The sequence below is a fragment of the Macaca nemestrina genome, chromosome 13, assembly GCF_043159975.1.
Source record: "Macaca nemestrina isolate mMacNem1 chromosome 13, mMacNem.hap1, whole genome shotgun sequence".
Classification (NCBI taxonomy): Eukaryota; Metazoa; Chordata; class Mammalia; order Primates; family Cercopithecidae; genus Macaca; species Macaca nemestrina.
Window position 1 is genome coordinate 55,453,472 of NC_092137.1, and position 16,421 is coordinate 55,469,892.

The 16,421-nt window shown below is 44.8% G+C and overlaps 1 long non-coding RNA gene across 1 annotated transcript in view; it reads right to left on the bottom strand.

Annotated features, from left to right (window-relative positions):
* LOC139357848 (uncharacterized) overlaps positions 1–16,421 on the bottom strand; it is a 99,334-nt gene that overhangs the window by 58,584 nt on the left and 24,329 nt on the right. Inside the window, exon 5 of the long non-coding RNA XR_011611732.1 lies at positions 502–676. This is a non-coding gene — a long non-coding RNA (uncharacterized lncRNA). The remainder of the gene's footprint in view (positions 1–501; positions 677–16,421) is intronic.

The following is a 16,421-nucleotide window of genomic DNA, read 5'->3' on the forward strand; positions in this document are numbered from 1 at the left end:
TAGAGTTCTCCTCTGCTAGAGAATTCATCAGAGCTGCTCATGACTCTGGCTTCCTTGTTTTATTTCTTCTGCCAACCCCCAACTGGAGTTTCTGGAACAACCAAATAGCTAAAAACAAAAAGAGGAAGCTGCAAGAGTCTGACATTTACAAAGATGGAGAAATTGGTCTCTAGACACATGAGAACAAACTGTAGAAAGAAAAATTGTGGCAAGATCAATGTGGCATCTGGGAGCTCAGCGGATGGTCCATAGATAGAAGGCCCTGGCCACACTGTGATTCCAGGGCCCCAAAAACCACCAGCACTGGTGTGAGAAGGAGGAAGACCATGACCTGACATTAAGAGAAAGGCTATGCCCTGTGCTGCTGCTAGGAAAATAAAAAGGCCACCACCAAAAGAAGCCCTCTCCTTTCTTTTGCGAGGAGGATAAGCAGTGCAGTCCAAGGCTTCCTAGGGTGCGAAAGGGTGTATTCTCTACTTTATGTGTGGAAGCCTTGCTTACCTGTAGAAGAGGATCCCTCAGGACTTCAGAACTGTGGTTTCTACAGACTGGGGCATGTTCAGGCCCATGTGGAACTGAATTCAGGTCTTATCAATAATCACAAGCAACAGAGGAGGATCTCAGGTGAGCATCCCTGGCTACTCCATCCTCCTCTGGAAAGCTTCTGTCTGTCTCTCTGCAGGGGATAAAAGAGACAAGGGTGGTGATGGTAGTTGCTCTGGGGGAGAAGTTGCTGCAGCGGCCCTTGCTCCAGTTGAACAATATTATGGATTTCCGTCCCGCAGGTGACATTTCACCCCGGACCTGTAGGGTCCATGCAGTCCAGCGTAGGTAAATTTGCTCTATCTGCCTGCTTTACAACCCACATCATCCCAACCCTGCCCTACCGAAGAGTTGCTAGAAGCACCTATTACTCTTGTAGAAGGTGAGGGAGAGGTGACCCCCAGTCCAAAGTGACTGGAGATCACGACTGACCAGTCCAGGATCAGAAGGCTAAGGAACCACCTGTCTAAAAGTCTGGTGCCAAACATAGGCCCTTCGCTGCTCTTGGGAGTGTTCTTGGCCACCCCTCTCTGGCCAAAAACAGAATACCAACTGCTTCTGAACCTGGGTCCCACACAACTAAACTGGGCTGTGAAAGAAACATCCATGCTGAGCCTATTGCTCCCTGAAATGGCCTCACAAATGTGCTTTGGAAACCATGCATTTTTCAAAGCTTGATTTTCTTTGTACTTGTTGAAAGTTTTGTTTTCATCTTAAAATGCTAAATATACAATTTATCGGAAGATATAGCTAGATTTATATTTTCCCAGTCAGCAGTTTAGAATCGTCTGCTGGAATAATATTATAGACTATTTGGAATAATATTATAGACTATTATACATTAGTCTATGATAAGACAGGCACACTTAGAACATTTTACCAGGTCGCTTTTTCATTCTGGGACTTGGTGCATCTTTGCACCAAGTGTTGATTTGTCCCACCTCCCTCTTTTGTGAATTAGTCTGCAGCTCCACTTTGCAGTTTGAAACGTGAGTCAGCAAAGGAGAAACTCATTTCTCTATGCAGGGGATGGAGCTGGAAGGGAACAAGGAGGCTCCAAAGTCCAGGTCATGGTTGATGTCTCCTGATTAACTCCAGGCCAGGGGTGGCGGCTCACGCCTGTAATCCCAGCACTTTGGGAGGCCGAGGTGGGTGGATTACTTGAGGTCAGGAGTTCAAGAACAGCCTGGCTGACATAGTGAAACCCTGTCTCTACCAAAAATACAAAAATTAGACAGGTGTGGTGATACACGCCTGTAATCCCAGCTACTTGGGAGGCTGAGGCAGGAGAATCACTTGAACCCAGGAGGCGGAGGTTGCAGTGAGCCAAGATTGCACCACTGCATTCCAGGCTGGGTGACACAGTGAGACTCTGTCTCTAAATAAATAAATAACTCCAGAAAACCATAGAAAGTTAGTACACCCATTCTTGGGCCGGGCACGGTGGCTCAAGCCTGTAATCCCAGCACTTTGGGAGGCCGAGACGGGCGGATCACGAGGTCAGGAGATCAAGACCATCCTGGCTAACATGGTGAAACCCCGTCTCTACTAAAAAATACAAAAAACCAGCCCGGCGAGGTGGCGGGTACCTGTAGTCCCAGCTACTCGGGAGGCTGAGGCAGGAGAATGGCGTGAACCCGGGAGGCGGAGCTTGCAGTGAGCCGAGATCTGGCCACTGCACTCCAGCCTGGGCGACAGAGCAAGACTCCGTCTCAAAAAAAAAAAAAAAAAAAAGAAAGTTAGTACACCCATTCTCTAGACTGCCTTTGAAAAGGCACGTTCCTCCTCTAAAGCTTCCGTGGGTGCAAAGGCTCAGGGGTGGCAATAGCATGAAGAATAGCCACCCCCATTCATCTCCCTTTGTCAATCCCAGGTTCACTAGAGGGTGCATCATTTTAAAGATGACTTAAGAGATAGAAGTATTTATTGGCCGGGCGCGGTGGCTCACGCCTGTAATCCCTGCACTTTGGGAGGCCGAGGCGGGCGGATCACGAGGTCAGGAGATCGAGACCATCCTGGCTAACACGGTGAAACCCCGTCTCTACTAAAATACAAAAAATTAGCCGGGCGCGGTGGCGGGCGCCTGTAGTCCCAGCTACTCGGGAGGCTGAGGCAGGAGAATGGCGCGAACCCGGGAGGCAGAGCTTGCAGTGAGCCGAGATGGTGCCACTGCACTCCAGCCTGGGCGACAGAGTGAAGACTCCGCCTCAAAAAAAAAAAAAAAAAAAAAAAAAAAAAAAAGAAGTATTTATTAACTGTTACCACTGTAGATGCCACACCAGCACATGCATGTGGGCTTACAGGTTTCATGCACTTGGGATATAGAAGTCACAGCTGGGAAAGAACATAAAAACTTCTCCCTTCAGACAATTTGATTTTCCAAATTATATTCTTGGTATATGGGTTAAATGGTGCATATCAGCTTTCTATGGTTTATATAATGAATTACTACAAATTAGTGGCTTAAAACAACACACATTTATTATCTTATCAGCTCTGTAGGTCAGAAGTCTGACATGAATCTTACTAGGCTAAAATCAAGATGTCAGAAGGTCCGTATTCCTTTCTAGAAGGACTAGAGGACAATCTGTTTCCATGCCTTTTCTGACTTCTAAAAGCTCCCATTTTCCTTGACTCCTGGTCCTCTTCCTTCATCTTCAAAGCCAGCAATAGCTGATTGAGTCTTTCTCACTTTACATCACTATGAAACTGACTCTCCTGCTTCTCTCATTCTCTTATAAGAACTTCTGTGATTACATTGGGCCCATCTATCACAAAATCATGAGAAAAGAAGGCTGGGGTCCACCCCCATCTTAAGCTACTAATGCTACTGCCCAAGAAAGCACAGTCTGCTCCCAATAGCCCCTCAGTATTCTATTCCGGGGCACTATGTTTTTGTCATTGACAGAAGAAAAGCATTCTGTCTAGCTCATCCTTTCTGTACATTGCTTCTCCTCTTACCATATATGGGCAGGGAAATCCAGCAACTTGTACATCTGGCTCAAAGTTAAAGTCACCAATGTGCTGCTACAAAACCACTACCTCCTCCTCACAGTTTCTTTATGCCATCCTCTTAGGACCATTTTCTAACCCTTGAAACATTTTGATGACTCAGTGCTGCAGAATCCCAGCTCAGTGTGATTCAAGGCTTCAGGGTAAGCTAGTGCTTTGTAAAGTGACAGGTAGGACCCTCTGGGTGCATTCAACATGGCTACTGTTGTGGCCATTAGCTTCTATTGTGAGAGACAACCCCAAAAGAGGATCATATAACAAGGAGATGGGGACTAGTCTCTTTTTTTTTTTTTTTTTTTTTTGAGATTGGGTCTCACTTTGTTGCCCAGGCGGGTCTCAAACTCCTGGCCTTGTCAAGCTATCCTCCTGCCTGGACTCCCAAAGTGCTAGGATTACAGGCATGAGTCACTGCTGGGGCCTCATTTCTAATTGTTTCATCAGGCTGATCCTAGACCAGCAGCTGATAAGACTCTGGCTGTGCTAGAAGCCATGTCAGAGGTTTGAAACAGATAATGGGAGAAATATATCAAGAATATCAAAGCCTTGACATAAAATGATGATAAAAATAGATACACAACACAGTGGTTAAGAGTGTTAAAATGTCTCCACATCACATATTAGCCATGGGATCCTGGGCAAGTTTCTTAACCTCTCTGAGCCTCAGTGTCCTCATCTGAAATTGAGGATAACAACAGAATCAATCATATAGGATTCCAGTAGCTAATACATTGGAAGCATTCACTGTTAGCTGGAATTATTAGTCAGATGCTAAGCTAAGCACTTTCCAAGCATTTCTTAATTAATCATCAGAATAGCCCCATGAGGTATGTACTATTATTATAATCTCCATTCTAAGATGAGGATGAACTTAGAGTCACATGGCTGATGAGTGGCAGAGGCAGGACCAGAATCCAGGCTGGTCTGACTCAAAGGCCATGCCCTTAACCTCTGTAGGGAGCAAGATTCTAGGCGAAAAGACTGGTCAATAACTGCACCTTAGATGTCTCATCTCTTCTACATTTCCCAGCACTCTCCCTTATGCATAGCTGTATCTTTTTCTTTCTTTTCTTTTTTTTTTTTTTTTTTTTTGAGACGGAGTCTCGCTCTGTCGCCCAGGCTGGAGTGCAGTGGCCGGATCTCAGCTCACTGCAAGCTCCGCTTCCCGGGTTCACGCCATTCTCCTGCCTCAGCCTCCCGAGTAGCTGGGACTACAGACGCCCGCCACCTCGCCCGGCTAGTTTTTTGTATTTTTTAGTAGAGACGGGGTTTCACCGTGTTAGCCAGGATGGTCTCGATCTCCTGACCTCGTGATCCACCCGTCTCGGCCTCTCAAAGTGCTGGGATTACAGGCTTGAGCCACCGCGCCCGGCCTCTTTTCTTTTTTTTTTTTCTTTTCCAGAAGGAGTCTTGCTGTGTCACCCAGGCTGGAGTGTGGTGGTACAATCTCAGCTCTCTGCAACCTCCACCTCTTGGGTTCAAGCAATTCTCCTGCTGCAGCCTTCCAAGTAGCTGGGACTACAGGTGTTTGCCACCATGCCCAGCTGATTTTTGTATTTTTAGTAGAGATAGGGTTTCATCCTGTTGGTTAGGCCGGTCTCGAACTCCTGACCCCAAGTGATCCACCTGCCTTGGCTGGTGATTACAGGTGTGAGCCACTGCACCCGACCGGATAGCTGTTTCTTATGTGATGGATCAGAAAACTTCAATGAAAAAAGCATAAAGACAGACATATGAAACCTTGAAATAGCCCTGGGTCATCTCGGACCTGATCCAATGTCACACACTGGTTGAGTATTGGGTTTTGAGGCTCCTGAAAGCTCACAGCTTCCAGCATTTCCTTCAATGAGCAGCACCTTCCTGAAGGGCCTCCTAACCATCACCTCAAGCTCGTCCTGGAACAGAGAAGACACAGCCCTGGAGCAGCAAGTCCCAATCCTGGCTCAGCAGCATCCCAGGGAATAACACCTGGCTCAGGGAGCACAATGAAATCCTCATTAATCAAATTAATTTTAACTTGCTGTAATTTTAAAGGAGAATCTATGCTTTTCTGAGGGGTTGCTATGGATCTAAACAATGAGAGGGCGTGGCTGCTCTAGAAGGGGCAAGAATTGCTGTGTTAAAAGCTTCATGAAATCTCACAGATAAAATATGCAAAAGAAACCAGACACAAAGAAGTACGTACTTCATGATTTCATTCAGATAAAGGTCAACAGGCAAACTACTCTGTGCTGTGCAGGGATGCATTCTTTGATGGTAAAAATATAAAAAAGAAAAAAGCACAGAAGCCAGGAGAGTGATTACCTTTGGGGTAGGGAAGGGAGTTGGAATTCCACTGGGCAAGGGTCTACTGAGATGCTAGCAATGTTCTATTTCTTAACATGGGTGGAAATGACACAGGGTTCCTTTTATTATAATTCATTTGGTTTTATAAGATTCCCTTTATATAATGCATCTATGCAGTTTTCTGTGTGTTATATTTCATAATAACAAAGGTTGGTTTGTTTGGAATGTTTTGTTTTGTCTCACTAATGAAATGTGTAGCAACCCCACCCCTGAAAAGACTGAATTTCTAACAAGCTTCTAGTTGTGGCTGATGCTGCCACACTTTGGGTAGCACCGATCTAGTCTACTCTCAAAATTTTGCCCTGTCTTTTAAAAGACACCCAGGGCTGGGCATGGTGGCTCATGCCTGTAATCCCAGCACTTTGGGAGGTCAAAGTGAAGGACTGCTTGAGCCCAGGAGTTCAAGAACAGCCTGAGCAACATACTGGGACTTTGCCTCTACAAATATTCTAAAAATTAGCCAGGAGAAGTGGTGTGCACCTGTAATTCCAGCTACTTAGGAGGCTGAGTTGGGAGCATTGCTTGAGCTCAGGAGGTCAAGGCTGCAGTGAGCTGTGTTCACACCATTTCACTACACCCTGGGCAATGGAGCAAGACCCTGTCTCAAAAAAAAAAAAAAAAAAAAAAGACACCCAGGAAGAAGTTTCACATGATAAAGCGTATACACTATGGTTCTCTGCTTCTAGTGGACAGACTATTGAATTTAGTTCAGGATTCTTTTGTAAAGCAATCCTCCCTGCCCCCCAAACACACACACACGCACAAACTCCCTCTCAGTGTCAAGTTGAATCTTCCCCAAAGCAGGAGTTAAGTCTAGTGGTTTCTGAAATCATGCAACCAGCCATCAGTGCAGAGGGAAAAGGACAGAAAGGTCCTAGCTCATGGAACCCTGAAAAAGAGACTGATCTCTAATGCAGATGAGGACACAACCATTCTGTTCCCTGTTGTTCTGATTGCTATCAGAATTCAACCATCAGATATGGGTCCCTGACAATTTGTCAGGAAGCAAGCAGCCTGCCTTTTCTCCTGTCTAAATTCCGCATTACATTTCCTTGTATGCTACACAGAATGCAAAACAGCAGCTAAAATTAGAAGCTGAGGTGCTAGTGAGGCTGATTTGCAGTGTGAAGAAGGCAGAGAGATGTCAAGAGGAAGAATTCAGAGGAGAGCTGCCTGGGGCCCCTGCCTGAGCTGTCACAGACAGCAGCCTGGAAAAGAAATACAAGGGAAGGAGACAGAGGTGGGAGGCTGGATGGACTGCCCAATCATTATACCTGCAGAGAATCCTTGCAGGGTTTTTGGGCTCCCTAAAAGCGCCCTGACCTATTTTTTGAAAATTTTTTTTCCTTATTCATCAGAACACATTCTTAGTGAATTGCAGTCAAGTTTCCTGCAATTACTCAATGTAAAGTTTTGTTCTCTACACTGGGAGTTACAGTCTATGCCTCTACGTGTAATGGTAATATACTCAACAGTACCAGGCTGATGGATAGGGTGAATTTTTTAAAGTGGCAGGGAAGCTGCAGTTTTAAATGAATCCATCTGAAAAGCTTTGAACAAAGCCTTGAGTCTATTCAAGAACAGAGAGCTCATGTGACAGCTGGCTGGCTTCATCCCTTAGCTAGGGGACACAGACTTATTGGATGCGAGTATAAAAGCCTTATACTAGAAGTAAATTTCATAATGCCTTGGATTTATAGAGCATTTTATTGCACAGAACCTGTATTCTCTGGGCAGAGTGACCAGCCCAACTTGGAATCTCGCTTAGCCATAGTGAAAATGATGAAAGTATTACAGGGAGCAAAAAAGCAAAAGATCAGGGAGAGAAGTCAATAGTTCCCCAGGGATGTCCCAGGGCAACCTTGCTCCCAGGCTGCTGGAGCACCACTAGGATCTAGGGCATGTGGTTTCCACAACTACCTCCTCCTCCCTCATGTCATAGGGCTGTTGAGAAAATGGGATTAGCTGTATGGCCAACCCATAATTAAGCAGGGGCGGAGGAGTCAGGCCATTGACCAGCTGGCTTCTCATTTCTCCTTCTCTCCGCTGCTCACCAGCCTCAGATGCAGGAGGGTAAAGACGGGATTCCAAGAGCACCTCTACATTTGCTCTCATGAACTGGAAAAAAGCACAGTCATTGCAAGTGACTGTAAAATGCAAACCCATGCCTCACTGTGGGCTGTGTGAGGCCCAGACTGGCCCATGGCACTGAGAGGTGGGGTGGATGAATGATTCCCATGCCCACTCTGGACACCCAGGCCTTGCCTTGGCAGAACCTAAGGAGGGGCTGAACAGCACAGCTGCATCTCTGAAGAAAGCAACCCTGTGCCACCCCAGGCAGAGGCCGAGGCCGAAGGAAGCAAAGGTTCTTAGAAGGAAAGCAACACTTCCGGTCCCTCTCACTTCAGCTCTCCGAAGCCACTTTTCCCAGCGGGTTTCCCCTTATCTTCAGCTCACCAGGGTGGGCACAAACAGAAACTCCCGGCTGGGCACCCTGGCAGGCTCAGGGAAACTGGAGCCCAGCCTCGGGCCCTGCCCTGCCAACCTCCCTCCGGCCCAGGCTTTACAAGGGGCCCTTCCACCAGGCTGGGGCTGGCCCCCAGACCTCTCACTGTCCCTCCACTCAGCTTGTCCCCTTTCCACTGCTCAGCAGCCAGAAGACAAGCAGGGGTATTTAAAAACTTGAACCTGACCAAATGAACTTGGAGATGGTTTCAATAAATGTCCAAATGGTGGACTCAGGAAGGGGAACATCACACACCGGGGCCTATCATGGGGAGGGGGGAGGGGGGAGGGATTGCATTGGGAGTTATACCTGATGTAAATGACGAGTTGATGGGTGCAGCACACCAACATGGCACAAGTATACATATGTAACAAACCTGCACGTTATGCACATGTACCCTACAACTTAAAGTATAATAATAATAAATAAATTAAAAAAAAAAAAAATGTCCAAATGAGTTTTCTATGTGTCTATGCTTTCTCTGACTCCCATTCTCAAGCAAGTGAAAAAATGTCTCTGAGTGAAGCCCTCAAGCTCTGACTGAGAATATAATGTTGTTATTATTAGAGCAACCGGGAAGGAGTCATGCCATCTCCAGGCAGGGCTAGGGTGGGCCGTGTGGGAGGCAACCACCAGCAGCTGCTGGGCGGAAAGCTTGTTTATTGTCAGCAGCCTGGCTCAGAGATTAAGAAAAGCTCGGGTCTCCAGCTCACACACACATAGCTGCAGGCAGCAGCTGCTCCAGACATGGCATTCAACCACAGGGGTCCCCAGGGTCTCCTTTCAGGGTTGACTTGACCAATAAGGAAACTCTGGTGGCCACTAGGACAGCTGGGAAAATTCCCATGGGGCCACAGAACCAAACACCCCCAGTAAAAACGTTCAGCATCCAATGCCTTCCCCAGACTAAACCCCAGAACCCAGAATCAGCCTTGAATCCCACACAATAGCAACAGCTCTATGTCCTGAGACTGTTTTCCAGTCATTCACCAAATACTTATTGTGCCGTGTCTGACAGACACCACACATGGGACTGGAAATAGACCAATGAATGAGACAGTCAGTCCCAATCCCTGCTCTCATGGAGCTCACAGTCTGGTAAAAATTACCTGCAATTAAACTGGTAATCATGTGTTCAGTATTATGATAGAAGCAGCTCAGGGAGCCAAGAGCACAACATCAGGAAAAATCTAACTGACGACAAGGAATTGCCCTGGTAAGAAAACTATCACTAAGAGATACTATGAAGTTTGTGATTAGGGTCTCAGGAGACGTCAGCCCAAGACCATCACCACTATATCTCCTTCTTCGGCTAATTAAATTTTTAGCTAATATCTACCTATTTGATTCATGTTCTATTTATTACCAGTCTTTTCAACAGAAGGCTCTGAGAAAAGATAATTATAATCATAGAGCATCTATCAAAGTATACAGAATTTTCTGGGAAGCATGACAGATCCTTTTATCCACTGAGGTCATTATTATTATTATTATTATTATTTTTTTTTTTTTTTTTTTTTTTTTTTTGAGACGGAGTCTAGCTCTGTCGCCCAGGCTGGAGTGCAGTGGCCAGATCTCAGCTCACTGCAAGCTCCGCCTCCCGGGTTTACGGCATTCTCCTGCCTCACCCTCCCCAGTAGCTGGGACTACAGGCGCCTGCCACCTCGCCCGGCTAGTTTTTTGTATTTTTTAGTAGAGACGGGGTTTCACCGTGTTAACCAGGATGGTCTCGATCTCCTGACCTTGTGATCCGCCCGTCTCGGCCTCCCAAAATGCTGGGATTACAGGCTTGAGCCACCGCGCCCGGCCTGAGGTCATTATTATTATCATGCTATTGTCATCGACCATTATTCTTACTCTTCCTCTGATGATGACAATTACCAGGGAAGGAGGAAGGAAAATGGGATTTGTGTGAGGTACCAATGGTACTTAAACTTTATCAGTAATGTTTTCTTTTATATAAAATAACCTGAAATAAATATACCAAAATATAAATATTTACTCATCCAGGATACTGAGAACATGAGTGCTTGTCATGTCATGTTATTCACTGTACTTTTCTATATTGAACTTTTTTTCTGAAAACATACAGAAATACAAAAAGATTGCTAGAGCACATAACAAAATTTTAGCGGTATTTCTGCCAGGTGGGATTTCTTATTTTTACTTATCTGTATTTTCTTTTTTTTTTTTTCTTTGAGACAGGGTCTCACTTTGTTGCCCAGGCTGGAGTGCAGTGGTGCAATCTTGGCTCACTGTAGCCTCAACCTCCAGGACTCAAGCGATCCTCCCACCTCAGCCCCACAAGTAGGGGCCCCTCAGGATAATTTTTGTATTTTTTATAGAGAGAGGATTTTGCCATGTTGCCCAGGCTGGTCTCAAACTCCTGGACTCAAGCAATCCACCTGCCTCAGCCTCCCAAAGTGCTGGGATTATAGGCATGAGCCACTGCACCCGGCCTTGGGTTTCCATTTTTTAGAACATGTTCCTGATTTTTTTTTTTTTTTTTTTTTTTTTTTTGAGACGGAGTCTCGCTCTGTCACCCAGGCTGGAGTGCTGTGGCCGGATCTCAGCTCACTGCAAGCTCCGCCTTCCGGGTTCCCGCCATTCTCCTGCCTCAGCCTCCCGAGTAGCCGGGACTACAGGCGCCCGCCACCTCGCCCGGCTAGTTTTTTTTTTTTGTATTTTTTAGTAGAGACGGGGTTTCACCGTGTTAGCCAGGATGGTCTCGATCTCCTGACCTCGTGATCCGCCCGTCTCAGCCTCCCAAAGTGCTGGGATTACAGGCTTGAGCCACCGCGCCCGGCCATGTTCCTGATTTTTACGGTTCCCTGACTTAGAGTGCTTTCTGGTTTATAGCACCAAGAAGTCATTACTTCCCCACCAAGGTTTGCACACATGGCCCTGATCAGAGCTGGCTCCATGGGCCTGCAACCTGTGTAGTCATTTGCACAAGCCCAAGGCTCCAAAAGAACCCCATAGTTGGTTTAACGTTCTGTGGCTATTGTCTGAAATTCATAATAATTTTATCTTTGAATTTGTGTTTTGTAAGTGACGTCTGATGAGAGGATGGAGCAGGCATGTCAGTAGGGAAGATAAGCTGGCAGCAGTCCACACACAGATGGGTCAGTCCTATGGGCACGAGCAGGCAGTGTGCTGGGCAGCACCCAGAAACAGAGCTGAGCCCAGATCAGTGACAGTGGTGGTGGGGGCAGCAGAAGCTTAGGTGGTAGTAGTGGCCACAGCCCCAGAAGAGGTAGAAACTCCACGAGGGAGCACGAGGACAGAGGTGGGAGACCTGCACACACACCCATCCCCAGAGCCTGTCCCTGCACCATCTGCACAAATAATAACTCTCCAGCCAGAGCACTGGGACAGGAACTGCCAGTGCTCAAACAGTAAACCTTGTTGTTAAATTAGTTAATACCACAAAATACAAATGTACACATAGACATTGCAATAAAGTCTATCAATCAGAGTTATTAGAATTATCCAATGAGCTTGGAATCTCTAGTTTTAAAATTATTACAGCACTGCAAATCCAATATCCACAGACTTAGAAATAGAAATTAAATGTAGAGACCATTGCATCAGCAGAAAGAGCATTATTTTATAAGGAATAAGCCAATTATTAACAAGAAAGAAAATCTAAAATTAATTTGTATAATGGAAGATAAAGCAATAGAATGCATAAATAGGCATTTTAAACTATATACAAATCATGAAACCACTTTTGATTCTTGTATGACCTCAGCAAGTTGCAAAAAATGCCAAAGGAAACATTAAAATGTCACTCATAAATTTATATTTGAAATTAAATTCAGACTTACTTCAAGGCTATCATCAACTCTAAATGTACTAAAATTTATATTTTAAAATAATTTATCAGAAATTTACCCCAATGCTGTCCCAGCCTATAAAATAGGCTTAAGAGCTCCAGTAACAATTACATCAGCAGAAAGATTATTCGCAAAATTAAAAACTGTCAAAAATTATTTGAGATCTTGTATTTGCCAAAAATGACTGTCACTTTCAATTATATCAATTGAAAATGAAGTTGCTAAAAGTAAAACTTTTGATGACCTCATAAATGAATTTGCAAAAAAGTAAGCCAGAAAAATCTTATGATCAAGATATCACATTGGTAATTATCACTTATTATATAATATAATACCATATGACACCAAAAGTGGCTTTTTGCATTTTTAAGTTTATATTGTTACTCATGTAACACTATTATGCCCATTACGTTTATAAGTAACAAGATCTTTTTGAAGGAAAAAGTTTATATAAAGCACCTTTAATAGCACTTTTCTTTCCTAATTTTTGAATAAGGACTCTGCATTTTCATTTTGCACTGGGCCTTGCAAATTGTGTAGCTATCCCTAACCAGGACTATTCAGTCACCACCTCCCTTTGTAATGAAGTCCAGCATCTCTCTGTAAGGCAGCTGGTCTTGGGAAGTAAAATGGCCCATTCAGGGATGGACTAGGAACTTTGTATCTTTATTGTACTGGCCCACAGCTGAGCAAAGGCAAAATAATGCAGAAGCCAGTCACAGGACTCTTCTCCAGAGACCACAGTGCAACTGCCAGCCCCACACATAGATGCTGCAGCAAGTTTGAGCTGAGAGAATCACCCTAACCCCCTCTCTTTTGTCAGTATCCTTCTCTGATGAACTTCTTCATTCTTTTGGGGACGCACCATGGAACAAGACTGAATTCCTGAGGAGGGGGCACAGCATAGGGTGTATTGAGGCCCCAGTAGCCAGTTTCTCAGCCTTTCCATCTAGATCCAGTTTGATGGCTCCTGGTTTGATACCTAGAAGCTCTCACAGGGTCATTTAACCAAGGAGGCAAAGTTTCTGGCAGATAAAAGCCTTGCAGGCATGTAAGGCTAAATCAAAGGAAAACAAAGAGGCAGGCTTCAAACCAAGAGCCAAATCAGAAAGAGAATCCCATTCACAATTGCCACAAAAAGAATAAAATAGCTAGGAATACAGCTAACCAGGGAGGTGAAAGATCTCTAGAATGAGAATTACAAAACACTGCTCAAGGAAATCACAGAAGACACAAACAAATGGAAAACACATCCCATGCTCATGGATAGGAAGAATCAGTATCATTAAAATGGCTATACTGCCCGAAGCAATTTACAGATTCAATGCTATTCCTGCCAAACTACCAACAATCTTCACAGAACTAGAAAAAAACTATTTTAAAATTTATATGGAACCAAAAAAGAGCCTGAATAGCCAAGGCAATCCTAAGCAAAAAGAACAAAGCTGGAGGTATCACATTACCCGAGTTCAAATTATGCTACAAGGCTACAGAAACCAAAACAGCATGGTACTGGTACAAAAACAGGCACATAGACCAATGGAACAGAATGGAGAGCCCAGAAATAAGGCCACATATCTATAAGCATCTGATCTTCACCAAAACTGAGAAAATGGGGAAAATGGGGAAAAGACTCCCTATTCAATAAATGATGCTAGGATAACTGGCTAGACATAAGCGGAAGACTGAAAATGGACCCCTTCCTTATACCATACACAAAAATCAATTCAATAATGCAAACTGCTGTATAAAACAAAAGAAAAAAGTCAACTCAAGATTAATTAAAGCCTTAAAAGTAAAATGCGAGGAACTTGAACAGCTTTACAAGAGAAAAACAACTCCATTAAAAAGTGGGCAAAGGACATGAACAGATACTTCTCAAAAGAAGACATACGGCCAGGTGTAGTGGCTCACACCCATAATCCCAACACTTTGGGAGGCCAAGGCAGGTGGATGACTTGAGGTCATGAGTTCGAGACCAGCCTAGCCAAAGTGGTAAAACCTTGTCTCTACTAAAAATACAAAAACTAGGCAGGCATGGTGGCACGTGCCTGTAATTCCAGCTACTCGCAAGACCGAGGTGGGAGAATCATTTGAACTCAGGAGGCGGAGGTTGCAGTGAGCCAAGATCTCACCAATGCACTCTAGCTTGCATGACAGAGCAAGACTGTCTCAAAAATTTTTAAAAAGCTGGACGCAGTGGCTCACGCCTGTAATCCCAGCACTTTGGGAGGCCGAGGTGGGTGGATCACGAGGTCAGCAGATTGAGATCATCCTGGCTAACATGGTGAAACTCCGTCTCTACTAAAAATACAAAAAGTTAGCTGGCACATGGCACACCTGTAGTCCCAGCTTCTGGGGAGGCCGAGGCAGGAGAATGGCATGAACCCGGGAGGCGGAGCTTGCAGTGAGCCAAGATGGCGCCACTGCACTCCAGCCTGGGCGACAGAGAGAGACTCCATCTCTAAAAAGGCCAGGCATGGTGGCTCACACCTGTAATCCCAGCACTTTGGGAGGCCAAGACAGGCAGATCACCTGAGACCTGAGGTCAAGAGTTTGAGACCAGCCTGACCAACATGGATAAACCCCATCTCTACTGAAAATACAAAATTAGTCAGGTGTGGTGGTGCATGCCTGTAATCTCAGCTACTCAACAGGCTGAGGCACGAGAATCGCTTGAACCCGGGAGGCAGAGGTTATGGTGAGCCGAGATGGCACCATTGCACTCCAGCCTGGGCAACAAGAGCAAAACTCTGTCTCAAAAAAAAAAAAAACAAAAAAAACCAGACATATATGCAGGCAACAAGCATATGAAAAAGAAGCTCAATATCACTGATCATTAAAAAAATGCAAATCAAAACCACAATGAGATGCCATCTCACACCAGTCAGAATGGCTATTACTAAAAAGTCAAAAACTAACAGATACTGGTGAGGTTGTGGAGAAAAGCGAACACTTTTTTTTTTTTTTTTTTTCTTTTGTGACGGAGGCTTGCTGTGTCTCCCAGACTGGAGTGCAGTGGCGCGATCTCGGCTCACTGCAAGCTCCACCTCCCGGGTTCCCGCCATTCTCCTGCCTCAGCCTCCCGAGTAGCTGGGACTACAGGCGCCCACCACCACGCCTGGCTAATTTTTTGTATTTTTAGTAGAGACGAAGTTTCACCATGTTAGCCAGGATGGTCTCGATCTCCTGACCTCGTGATCCACTCGCCTCGGCCTCCCAAAGTGCTGGGATTACAGGTGTGAGCCACCATGCCCAGCCTGAAAAGCGAACACTTATACACTGTTGGTGAGAGTATAAATTGGTCCAACCATTGTGGAAAGCAGTGTGGCAATTGCTCAAAGAGCTAAAAGCAGAACTACCATTTGACCCAGCAATCCCATTACTGTGTATATACCCAGAGGAATCTAAATGATTCTATCATAAAGAAACATTAATGTGAATGTTCACTGCAGCACTGTTCACAATAGCAAAGACATGTAATCAACTTAAATGCCCATGAATGACAGACTAGATAAAGAAAATGTGGTACATATATACCATGGAATACTGTGCAGCCATAAAAAAGAATGAAATCATGTTCTTTGCAGCAACATGTATGCAGCTGGAGGCAAATTAATGCAGGAACAGAAAACCAAATACTGCATGCTCTCACTTATAAGTGGCAGCTAAATAATAATAACTTATGAACATGAAGGAAACAACAGACACTGGGGTCTACTTGAGCGGGAGAGTAGGGGCAGAAAGAGGAGCAGAAAAGATAACTATTGGGTACTGGGATTAATACCGGGTGATGAAATATTATGTATAACAAACCTCTGTGACTCGTGTTTAACTATGTAACAAACCGTCACACGTACCCCTAAATCTAAAATAAAAGTTTAAAAATAATTTTTAATTAAAAAAAAGAAAGAGGTGACCTTAGAGCCAGGAGCCCAGGACAAAACCTGCCCCAAGAGGTGTTCCACTGTCCTTCAGAACAAGACAAGACAAAAAGACTCAGGCTGACAAGATGATCACCTTTGGATGATTTCATTTCATTTTACACTTTTGGCAGCTTTCATAAGAGCACAGCCACAGATAGGATTTTACTCTGGTCCTGAACACTGGATCTTCTCCAGCTTCCACTACCATACAATTAGACAACTTGATCATTTCCTGTCTTGTCCTGTTTTATG